This window comes from Ictidomys tridecemlineatus, chromosome 16 (genome assembly GCF_052094955.1).
Source record: "Ictidomys tridecemlineatus isolate mIctTri1 chromosome 16, mIctTri1.hap1, whole genome shotgun sequence".
In the NCBI taxonomy this organism is placed as follows: domain Eukaryota; kingdom Metazoa; phylum Chordata; class Mammalia; order Rodentia; family Sciuridae; genus Ictidomys; species Ictidomys tridecemlineatus.
Window position 1 is genome coordinate 1,671,643 of NC_135492.1, and position 12,592 is coordinate 1,684,234.

Here is a 12,592-nt window from a genome sequence, read left to right on the forward strand (position 1 = left end):
AAGTCTCTCTTCTGTATCTACAAGAAACCTCACTAGAATGCTAAAATTTCCTTCTTTCACAGCCTTTCCGTGACCCAACTTCACACTACTTCTGAATCTAAGTATGCAGAGGCACTTATCCAGATGGATGAGGCAAAGGATGATGTGGTGCAGGTAATAGCCTAAAGAGTTGCACGTTTTAAGAAAAGACATCTTTAAGCTCTGTCTCTGCAGGCCTATAATATAATTGTCTAGAGAAATATGACAAAAATCTCCCTGGAAAACACAGAACTGTGGCTTTCCTAGTGTAACACGTAAGCTGTCTCTTAATTTTACTTCTTCTTTGGTGGATAACAGCAATCCTGGAAGAGCTGGTCTCAAAACTATTTTCTGGACATATTTGGAAAGACATCTTTGTCCAAGGAATCATGGAATCATGTCCAAACAAAATTGCTCTTACTCTGATCATAAAGTCAAATTAGTCCAATCCAATTAAACAATTTACAATGCCTCCACTTTGGGGTGAGGGATTTCTGGCACCTCCCATGGTTACACCATGATTCTGCGGGTCTTTTCTGTATCATGTGTGATAGGTTCCTCTTCCCTAGCTTTTTCTCACATGAAGCACCTGGTTTCTGGATAGTGTTGTTTCTGCATGTCACCATTTCTAAACTGGCTTTTTGTGATTCAGGCTCTGTGTAAAATATTAAAATTAATCTGAAATTTCAAAAGAAGTAGTAGTAGTAGTAGTAGTAGTAGTGGTGGTGGTGGTGGTGGTCAAGGCCACAGGCTGAGGAGATCACAGGAAGATTGCACATGGAGCTGAGTCAGAACCCATGCTGAAAGGCAACCCTAAGTAACCTGTGATGAGCCCTCATATTCACGAATGGATGTAGAGGGGAGGCCTGCCCTTTCTCTGAGATAAACCATGTAATATTAGCTTAGTCTTGTCTGTACTATATATAAAGTTATATAAAAAATAAAATGAAGACTTGTAATGTAGAATCAAAAGAAAGTAGAATCATTTCAAGCAGGTCACTGAAATTCCAGTGTTTGAGTCAGAAGATATTACTTTATCACAACCATTGTCAATGTGTGAACAGTTAATAAAAGTATCATGAAAATGAAAAATAAAGGTATTTTGAGAGAGATTTGGAAACTTGAATTAAATGGTAATAAAATAAAATAAAAACTGTAATGCCTACAGGTAATTTTTCACATGGTTGAATTTGGAGTAGTTTGAAGGCTGCAGGAAAAAAAAATATAAGAAATGCCAAATTATGAGACCCTCAAATCCATGTGCAAGAAAAATATAAAATAGGAGAAGGGCATAAATAGTTGAACAACATATGTGTGATAAGGCAAGGCTCATTTGGGGAGGAGGAAGCCCTGGGCTTCATGTGCCTTGGAAAAGTTTATCCTCTAGGCCATCCCCCATCCTGGCCCAGCTACTCCTCTGCCTTTGCTGAATTTGGTTGATCTCTATTTCCTTGGTTGGCATTGTCCATTGATCACTAAGTTACCACCTGGAATTCTCTCCTCTATGTACACTTATTCCCTGGGAGTATTGTGGGGTGAGTTGTGGCAGAGGGGTTGGCTTGTGTCCCCCCAGCTTTGTGGAGTCTTCTTTTGCTTCGAGCCACAGAGATCTCTCTGGAGAGCTACAGAAGTGCAGACACACACCCTGATTTTCCTGTGGAATTGGTGCACAACATTGAGCAGGTGAATCCAATGTTTTTGTCTAAGTTTCCCTGATTTTTAATATAAAAGTGATTGCATCTCTAATTGTGAGCAGTAGAGTCAATTACCCTGAGACCTGGACTTTAGCTCCATTCAGTGATAAAAAAAATATCTGGGGAGTGGTCTCAAGCATTGGATTTATTAAGCTTGCAGGGATGTTCCTAGATGTTATGACTAGTATAAGATAAATGTAATAGACCAAGGTCTTGAGTACATATCATACATTTTTACTCTGGCTTTTATATGTTTATAGAGGCTTGAATAGTTTCTTTTTCCTTTGGGACTTGGGATTGAACTCAGGGTAACATAACCACTGAGTCATATTACCAATCCTACTTTGTATTTTTATTTATAGACAGTGTCTCACTGAGTTGCTTAGCACCTCAATTTTGCTGAGGTTGGCTTTGAACTCACAATCTTTCTGACTTAGGCTCCTAATCTGCTGGGATGGCAGATATGTGCCACCTCACTTAGCTAGAATAGATCTTTAATTTCTCTCCTATTTATTTGTCTTTAAGATGGGGCTAATGCCACTTGCTTCCCAAGAGTATAGTGAGAATTAAATGAAGTCATAGATAGTTAGCACTTAGTGCCTAGTGAGTGCTCCATAAGCCAGGGTGATGACAGGCCTTTGTATTTTTGCTTTCTTGGCACCCAGCTTTAGCTCTTTTGGCAAAGCCTTGGAAAACTTAGCAAAACCCTGTTTCAAAAAAATACAAAAATAGGACTAAGTGATGGGGATGTTGCTCAATGGTGAAGCATGCTGAATTTCAGTCACTGGTACTAAAAATGTCATTTAATTTAGGACATTGTAATTATTTTATTAGTATGTTCATTTGTGACCTCTACATTTATGTAGAGGTCATTTACCAGTCTCATTTCTCAGGGCCTGAATCATCTCTCTTATTATTTTTTCTATCAGTCTTAACTCAATTATTCTTCCTCTAATTTTTTTTGAGATCCACTTCTTTTTTAACTCCATTTTTCTTTTACCTTTCTCATATGAGATAAAACACTTGACAATTGAATTTCTGCATCTGATTTATTTCATTTAATTTGATGTTCTCCATGTTCATTCATTTCCCACAAATGATATAATTCCATTCTTGTTTATGGCTGAGTAGAAGAGTAAACTTGTGAAAATATGTGTAGATACTATTTTCTGGGGATGTCACCTGCCAGCACAGAGGACCTTCAGTGTCCAAGCTCAGCCTGCCGTTGTGTGAACCAGGGAATTAAGATGCAGGAAGCAAAAGGTCTCATGTGAACCATTTGAGGTCTTTAAATCTGTGGCTCTGACTGCTTGTACATTCACCAAACTGCCTGGTAACATCCAGAGTGTCCTTTATGGTCTGCATTGATGACTAACCTGTCTCAGTGGTCTGTTTTCAGTACAGTTTTGTTCTCAAGAGAAGAGAGTCAATATGAAGGTAAAATCTCCTGATTCTCCAGGTGTCAGATGTAGGATTTTGCTCCTTTCCTCAATTCTTTCCTTTTTGTCTATTCATGAAACAGCCTTTATCTACTTTACATTAGTCCTCTCCTCATGTGGCACATTTGTATTCATCCTGGCCTTGAGCTCTGATTGGGGGCACAAAATCTAGAGTCAATGCAGACCTGGGCCCACTGGCCCCATGAGCTTAATTATTTTATTTATTTATTTTTTTACTTTTCAAGGATTCATGTTTCCCATATTGTGAAGTGGGATTGATAGCTAGTAATGGTGACACGTAATGATGTCAGGAGCCATTGATGAACATGTACTGGACTATTGTTTTTGAGGCTTTTATCCCTGATCTCTTCAGTGGCAATAAGAACTCCATGAGAAGAAGCCATGTTTACACCCATCTTGCAGGTCAGGAATGCTCAGCTGTGTCGAGTTAACTTGCTTAAGGTCACACAGCTAGCAAATGGCAGCTTCTTTTTTGCTGTGGGAACAGAGGAAAAAATGCACAGATGAGCATGGTAAAGTATTGGCACAGAATGATCAGGTTATAGAGCAGGAAAATGAGGTAAAGATCCAATGGAAGGCCTGGGGTTAACCAATATAAAGGCAGGGCCACTGAGGAGGTGAGAGCAGAGTCCAGAGTGCAGGGTAGAAGGAGGCTTCACTCCTATCTTAAAGAGGTCAGAGAGTAACACCACAGAAGCCCTGGGCCTGCCTTACATGAATGGGGCCAAGTGGGTGGTTCCCAATTTTGACATGAAAAAATGCAGAATATGAGGATTGGGCTTGGTGGAAAGCCCCAAGCTCCTTGCTGTTTTATGTTCATGTACATAGGTAAATACATGGAGGGATGCCCAGAGAGTTGATAACCTGTGTAAAATTCAGGGAAGAGTTCATATTGAAGGAACAATTGAAAAGACAGAATTATCACTTTAGATATATTTTAGTCTGTTTGTGTCGTGACCCCTCGCCAGCAAGGAGGACATGACACAGGATTTTTCTTTCAGCAGTTTATTCAGGCCTTTACTTATGTGTCTCTGGAAGCTTCTACTACTACTACTACTACTACTACTACTATTTCTCCCGAGCGCCCCAGCCTTGATAAAGCACATCAAGCCCCGATGCACAACTGTCACGTGGACCTTTCTCATAGGGTGTTTTACAGCTACGTGCCATCTCTCCCATAATAAGGAGTTGTTTATCACAGGCCACGGCGCTTATCAGCGCCATTTTGTAATGGCGACCACGGTCCGCTGACACGGCTCACCACAGTTCCCCCTTTTTGTTTTACTAAGACAATACAGGCGAGAGTAGAGGTCCTATCCCACTGTGCAGAAGTGGCTGCATAGTATGGCTCAGCCCTAAGGAGGCGCCTTCCCCAGATCTGACTCCATATCAGCCGACGCCTTTTTTTGTGGGGCGGGGCGTGGATGCGTCAAACCCGCATGCAATAGGACATGCTCTCCTTGAGGTCCCGGTCCACTGCGGGATCACTCAAGTGCAGTGCCTTGCCTCGCATCGTGTATCGTGATGATGGTGAACAAAAGGGGGTAGCTGGGACTACCTCTGTAGGACAACCACAATTAAGTTGGCGACACCCTGAGAGAAAAGCATGGGCTTTAAAGCCATAGCTAAAGACCAGTGTGGAAACCCTTCTGCGTGCAATGGCAACAAGACCTGCAGAGTGCAAGGGCTTTCCAGCAATAGAAGAAAGACAAAAGAAGGACATGTCGAACCCAGTGCAATGTTAGAATAACTTGGGGTGCAACGACCATGTCAAAGGCACTAGTGTGGAAACCCATCTGCGTGCAATGGCAGCAAGGCCTGCAGAGTGCAAGGGCTTTCCAGCAATAGAAGAAAGACAAAAGAAGGACATGTCGAACCCAGTGCAATGTTAGAATAACTTGGGGTGCAATGACCATGTCAAAGATTTACTGTTTAAGATGCGCAAGCCAGACTTTTGGTGAGTTGCCATTTTCTAAAGCTGCAAGAGCTTGTATGATCATAGCCTTATTGTGAGCACTGCGGGCCTTAAGGAGACAGAGAAACCACAAACAGAGGAACATACCGAAGCAACACATTGCACCAAAAATGCCTACTCCCACCCACTCCTTAAAAAAGGAAAAAGCAGAAGAAATCCAACGGGTGAATTGTCCCAAAGTCACTGGTACAACACGGGTGTTGTTCAAAACACCTATCTGAGTCAGTTGAGACTGGATCAAATTTTCTGCCACCATGGACCAATTTCCGGCCAAGTACTCTCTGATGATGTGGGAAGCGTTTCTGAAATCATTAAATCTAACAGAGGTTATATACAAATGCGCACGTTGGTCAATGCAACCCAAAAGTACCAGGTCAGACAATTCTTCTATCTGAGCTTGAAGTAGATATATTCTTTGGTTAGCAGCTAAAATCCCTGACAAAAGATGTTGGTTAACTTTATTTTGAGATTCGAGTATGGTGGAGATTTGTTGAACAACTTCATTAACAGTGACAGCAGTTTGCACCTGGCTGGCCATGGCTACTCCGGCCGTAACTGCTGCAGCAGCAGACACTGCTACGGCTGTCACTATAGCTGCTGTGATTTTGAGCAGCCTGTTCTACTGCACCCTCTAACATGAATGCTCTCCAATCTAGATATTTTCCCGGGGAGACACAGGCTCGGACTAAACTTGCCCAATCTGAAGGGGTCATACAGAATCTAGTTAGGCCCTCCACCTGAGTAAGAGTGAAAACAGCGTCTATACCATAAGTACGGACGGATTCAGCCAAAGTCTTAATCATTTTAAAATCTAAAGGCTCATGGTACCTTCCCCTATTATTGTCCTGAAAAACTGGGTATGCTAGTCCCATGTCTGTATTAACTGTTCTCCACACTTGGGTATGGAAAGTCCTCCCAGAGCTTTGGATTCCTCCCACGTACGGGGGCAGAGCAATGGGTGGATCTATGGGTGGAACATCAGGTATAGAGCCCTCCTCTAGGTTCTCAACTTCCTCCCCAGAACTGGATTTATTACCCTTCTCACAGCAGGCTTTTACATCTGTTGTTTCCCGTTTTTTCTTTTCTATCTTAGTCTAACGTAATTGTTGTAATAACTTGTCCAATTCCTCAGAACTGTCCGAGCTACTTGTGTCCTTGGGAGTTTTTAACTCAGTCAAGTCCGGATAGAGCCTTCTCCTCTGTTTAACTTCAGACCCCCTTGTCTGTTCACTACTCTTACTCCTAATACTTTCTGCTACCTCGCTATGTGACCCCTCCAATTTTTCTTCATGCAGTTGCTCAAGAACGGCCTGACCCTCGCTCACAGCTTTCTGGCATTTACCATCCATTATACACCCTCTCACTAATTTCCAAAGCGGAATGGTACCGCCCTTTAAAGTTCCTTGTTTGTAAGCAAAATCCAGATCTTTCCCTAATTTGTCCCAACTGGGAATCGTGAGACTCCCTGAAAAAGCAAACCAAGGAGCTACAGAGTCAGTCTCTTCTAAAAACCTCTGTAATGTGCTTCGCTTCACTTTAAGTCCCTTAGAACGCAGTAACCCGTCCAAGGCCAGCAAAATTGGGCTTGAGGAAGTAGCACCCATACTGTTCCAAGCAGTATAAAGAAAGTGAAAATACAAAACCCCACTCTCTCCTTATTTACAGAGGAGCGTCTTATTTTATTATTTTTCCCCCGCTCTCTCTTTATCTACAGAGTAGCGTCTTATTTATTATTTTTTCCCTGCTCTCTCTTTATCTACAGAGGAGCGTCTTATTTTATTATTTTTTTCCCCACTCTCTCTTTATCTACAGAGGAGCATCTTATTTTATTATTTTTTCCCCGCTCTCTCTTTATCTACAGAGGAGCGTCTTATTTTATTATTTTTTCCCCGCTCTCTCTTTAATTACCGAGGAGCGCCCCGCTTTCATTTGTGGATTTCCACTTTACCTGGGAACTTACCAGTGCACCACCCTGACTGCTGAAAGTTCTGGATCGTGGGTCCGAGGAGGTGTTCCCCATCCGGGCCACCAACTGCCGCGACCCCTCGCCAGCAAGGAGGACACGACACAGGATTCTTCTTTCAGCAGTTTATTCAGGCCTTTAATTATGTGTCTCTGGAAGCTTCTTCTTCTACTACTACTACTACTACTACTACTACTACTACTACTACTACTCCCGAGCGCCCCAGCCTTGATAAAGCACATCAAGCCCCAATGCACAACTGTCACGTGGACCTTTCTCATAACGTGTTTTAAAGCTACGTGCCATCTCTCCCAAAATAAGGAGTTGTTTATCACAGGCCACGGCGCTTATCAGCGCCATCTTGTAATTGCGACCATGGTCCACGGACATGGCTCACCATAAGTTTGGACTGCTCTAAGGGAGTACTAGAAACATATACCTTATAAGGAAAAAAAAATTATTTGTGGACTTCTGAAAGCTCAGATGCCCAAGATCAATTTCCAACAGGTTTATTGAATATTGAGAACATGTTTTTTTATAGACAGCTCTAATTTGAAGGTTTGTGTCCCCTTGAGTACCTTGGTTGAACTCCCCTCCGTTAAGATGATGGTATTAGAACGTGAGTCTTTGGGGGAGGTGTTGAGGTTCTGAGGCTGAAGACTTCATCAGTGGAATTAATGCTCTAATGAACAGGCTAACGGGCTTCTTCCACTACATGATGACACAGCCAGAAGCTTCTACCTATTAGAAATGTCCTTTCCAAATATTGAATTGCCTTGTGCCTTGATCTTAGACACTGTGAAAAATGAGTGTCTGTGGCTTATAAACCACCCAGTATACCATAAATTATTATATCAGCTTGATGAGAATAAGGAAGTACACCATCTCTGTCCTCACAGGATAAATTGATAAGTTTCTTTTCACCTGTCTTTTAATAAATGACAATAATCCTATTCCATTACTTAATAACCTGCAGGACCCCACCTTTGTCTGCCTAGGCTCATGATAAACTACCACAACATTAAAATACATACTCACACAGGGTCTAGGACTGGTCATTTTTCCCCAAGTCTGTATAGCCAAGCTTCTGAAACCTGGACCTGAAAGTAACTCTCAAGACCTCTCTGTGTTCTTAGCATTAAACTTTCAAAGAATTCTTCAGTGTATATTAATACTCATATCTATGTATTCACCAGGCTGCTCACACAAGATAAGTGGCCCCTGGTCTTGTATACTCCAGTCTAATGGAGAAAGCATAAAACCCATGTTGTCCCTTGCTTGCTCACACTAAACATTGCATATGAATCTTGTCATCCTTTATTGCCAATTACTGATCAGTAAATGTTACATCACAGCAAGCATTGCTACTTAAGGTAAACATTTTGTTCACATTGGAGAAAAGATCCTGGAAATCATGCAAGCTTAAGAAATTAATTAGTAACAGAATAGTATGGTTCATGTTTGTGTTGTGAGACTCTTACCTGTCTGTTGGGCTTGATTTTTGTCTTTTAATTCTGTGTTTTGAACATGGTTTTTGTTTATGTGGCTCAAATATAAACCCATGTTAAAATACACTGAAGACTCACCTATATTTTATCCCCACTAATCTTTAACCACTGCCCTTCATGAACAACTGATTTAATTGCTTCTAGTATATATTCTTACTGTTTCTTTTTTGGTAGGAGGCAATAACAATAATAAATTATTATGTAAATTTCTTTCTTACCAAAAAGTGAGTGCTCCTGTATATTCTTTCCACCCCTTATTTTTCACTCAATGAAACACCTGGAAAACACTCCACATATGAAAAAATCTTAACTTTCCATGATAAAGATAGACGAAAGTTGGAACTAAACAAACGATGGACATTTGGGCTATTTCTGAATTTCATTTCTTAACAATATTTCTGTATTGAATAGCTCTGGGAATCTATTTTATATTCTTGCAAATGTACATTCAATGTTCAGTCCTGCAAGAAATATTGCTTTATCAATGGATATTTTTTATAGTTTCAAATAATAAAGCCCAATTCTCTGGAGGGTTGCAACGTTTTTTTTCTCCCAGCAGGTATACAAGTTCATGCTTTCTGTAGATGCCCCACACACAGAGGCCACATTTTAGATATTCTGTGCACTATCACAATGTGCTTGTAATTTATTTTTTTCTGAGAGAACCATTTCCTATTTCTGTCATTTTTTTTCTTTTTACATATGATTGATACCATGTCATGGTTACAGAAGAAAACAGCAGTGTCCTATCCTAAATAAACCCATGGCTTGGTGAGAGTTCAATTCTGAAAACAATAACTTCTTCCAAGTTACAATGATCTCCAAGGACAAAATGCATTTTGGTAGTTTGTGTCTTCCAACAAATTGATCTACATAATATAAGTCCTTATACCTATGGGCTGAGAGTTTTAAATATTGTTTATTTATTTTAATGTTCATGTATTAATAGTGATAACATCATTTTTTTTTTAGTCAGATTTTTATCTATTTATTGACATTTAGAAAGATCTGAGGACATGAGCCTTAGAAAAAAAGACTTCCTGGAACACCCCCAATATTGAAAATAAATGCCTTAGAAAGTAATGCATTAGTACAATTGTTCAGCATACAGTAATAAATATAAGATCATGTTAGGTCACATTGATGATGGCAGTAGAAGACAATGAGAATCAAGCATTCAAGAACATGTAGAATACCCACAATGAACGAGGAATCACAGAATCTGATGTGAGAATTTATGGTTGAACTATGCCAAGCAGGAGCTTCTGGGGCTGAAGGTGATGTCATAGAGAACACTCAGATGGCAGGTGGTACAAATCAAGAAGCACCCCCCAAAAAACTGGTGAAAGTAGATTATTAATTTTTATTTGATGTCATCTCCAAAATTATGAGATGAAAACATCTGTAACTATGAACCCCATAATTATCAGCATCCCTAGATGTATTAGGGCCAAGATATCAATGGTAAAGTTCTTGGGATAGATCTTGTGTTAGAAAAGGAATGTAAAGTTGCAGAAGAAAATTATGATGTTAGCTGAAATCTCAAAACAAACTTCATAGGAAAATATTTCTTTTACTAATAAAATAACATAGTTTGATGATCTTTTTCATTTTTTCTCATATTCCATATTAATAGTATATATCTTATGATAAAATGAAGCAGAAGACTTTGTTTGTTCCTCTAATATCCTCCAGGTGCCATTCCAATATTTTTACCAAATTATGTTTGGATTATGTAATGGTAGTTGTGCTCCCACTGTACATAGACTTTCTTGTAGATTCAGAATTACCATATATTATCAAAATAGTTCTTGATATAATCTCATCTTGAGGTTTTCTGAGGTAGTGTGTTACTTTGATTTCATCTTTCTCTTCTTGATTAAGCAGTAGAAACATATTGAAAACTACAATTTTCAGTGAATTGAAATGGAAGGATTGCACAAAAGTAAAGAATTGCAACCTTCTCAAAAATGCATCTTAATGTAGTAGGTATGCACATAGATGTATTTTTTTAGTGCTGTGTTTTGACATTTATTACCAGAAGTAATGCCTTTAATATATCATCTAATATGACACTGAAAATCATGCCCTCTAAGATGACTTTTTAAAAATTTGTATTTATAATCTTTTATTGAGTTAAAGTGTTACCTTGATGCTAAATCTGATAATCTTGTATGACATATAAGGAGTCACATTACATATATTCTAGAGCTATTGTGTATGAAAGAAGAAAAAGTATCAAATATGGATGGGATTCTGAAATAAAAGTCCTCAGTAGAAATGTTGGCCATTATGTTTTAATTATGCAGTTCCTCATATATGTGATTTAATAGATTTAAATCTTTTCTTTTAATAATGGCTACATATGTTTTTTGCTTCAAATTTGTTTTCATAATGTTAACATATTTTAGCAATATGTGTAGAAATCTCCTTGGCAGTATTTTAGACCTGTCTTTTAATCCCCAATTTACCTATCCACCTTGCATTTATGTTGTTATCATGACAGGAAAAATATCTTAAGTGACCAAAGTCCAGCTATTGAATATCAGTAGAAATATATTATTATTGTCTTCTCCTCAGTCATCTGGAATAAAGGTGGTAATTAAAGTCACATTTCAGATAGACTCAAAGTCATTTCATTGTAATGTTACTAATTAAAGAACAAGAATTTGACCCAAGCCTAAAAAATGAACTTCCACAAAATCCAATATTCATCTGCTTGAAGGAAGCAATGTATTTCTTCAGTAAAGAAACCACACATAAAATTGATACAGAAAATTTGATGTTAATCTGATGGAATATTTTTTATACAAGGCATGTTGTGTTTTAAGTCAAGTGTCTGAAATAGTAGGTATGTATTTTAAATTGTTTCAAGCCACATATTAAAAAATATCAGGCATCAGGGCTAAGATTGTGTCTCAGTGATAGAGTGCTTGCCTAGCACATGTGAGAAACTGTGTTCAATCCTAAACACCACATAAAACATAAAATAATAAAATAAAGTGTAAACAAGTTTTCAAAAAAAAATAGCAGTCATCAGAATACCATGTGGATGAGGCTAAATCATTCCATGACTCTTTAGACCTTTTAGATATAAACGACATGGCAGTAAGAAAAACCAAAATAGTGAAACATTTATGAACATATGATACCATTTTAAAATCTGAGATGATGTACATATTCGGTTAAAACATCAAAGAGTTGATTTCTGTCAATTTTAATTTTTAACTGGAATCTACTATTTGTACTTGGATATGAGACCCATTATTGTAACTCAACATGAGTATATAGTGTGTAATTATCAGATCAAAGTAATTTTCATCTAATTTAAATTATTATTCTTTGTTTGAAACCTGCAAATTTCTGGCTATTTTTATTTGTTTAAGAAGTTATTATAGAACGTAATATCCTTATTGTGCTATAAAACCTAAGAGTTACTTTCTGGTCTTAACTGTTTTTGTCACTCCTTACACACAATCAGTCTCTTTCTAATTTTTATAATAAATCTGGGAAGCATTTCTGTTTAAGTTTCTGTGTAATCAACTTTTTAGCTTCAACACATAAATGCCACATGCAGTATCTGTGGGAAAATAAATATCATTACTAGAAAAAATAAAATATTATCCTCAAATAATAATTTAAGCAATTGGCATAATTCTTTGCATTCACTCATTCAGTGTTTTGAACTTTTCTATAATAATAAATCTGGAAAAAGAATAAAAATATATAAATCAAATAACCATGTTTTCAAGATTTTATGGGTCACATTTGGTCAATGGGAGAAATTTTTGTGACATCTATTTTTATAAAAATGGCATATTTTAATTCTTATAAATTTATTTATAATAAGTGAATATATTATATGTATGTTTTTGGATTGCAAGTTTAAGTAGATCCATGTTAACATGGAATAAATAACTTTAAAAATTGTATTAGAGTTAGCTCAGTACCACAGGCCTCTCATTCCAGTGGAT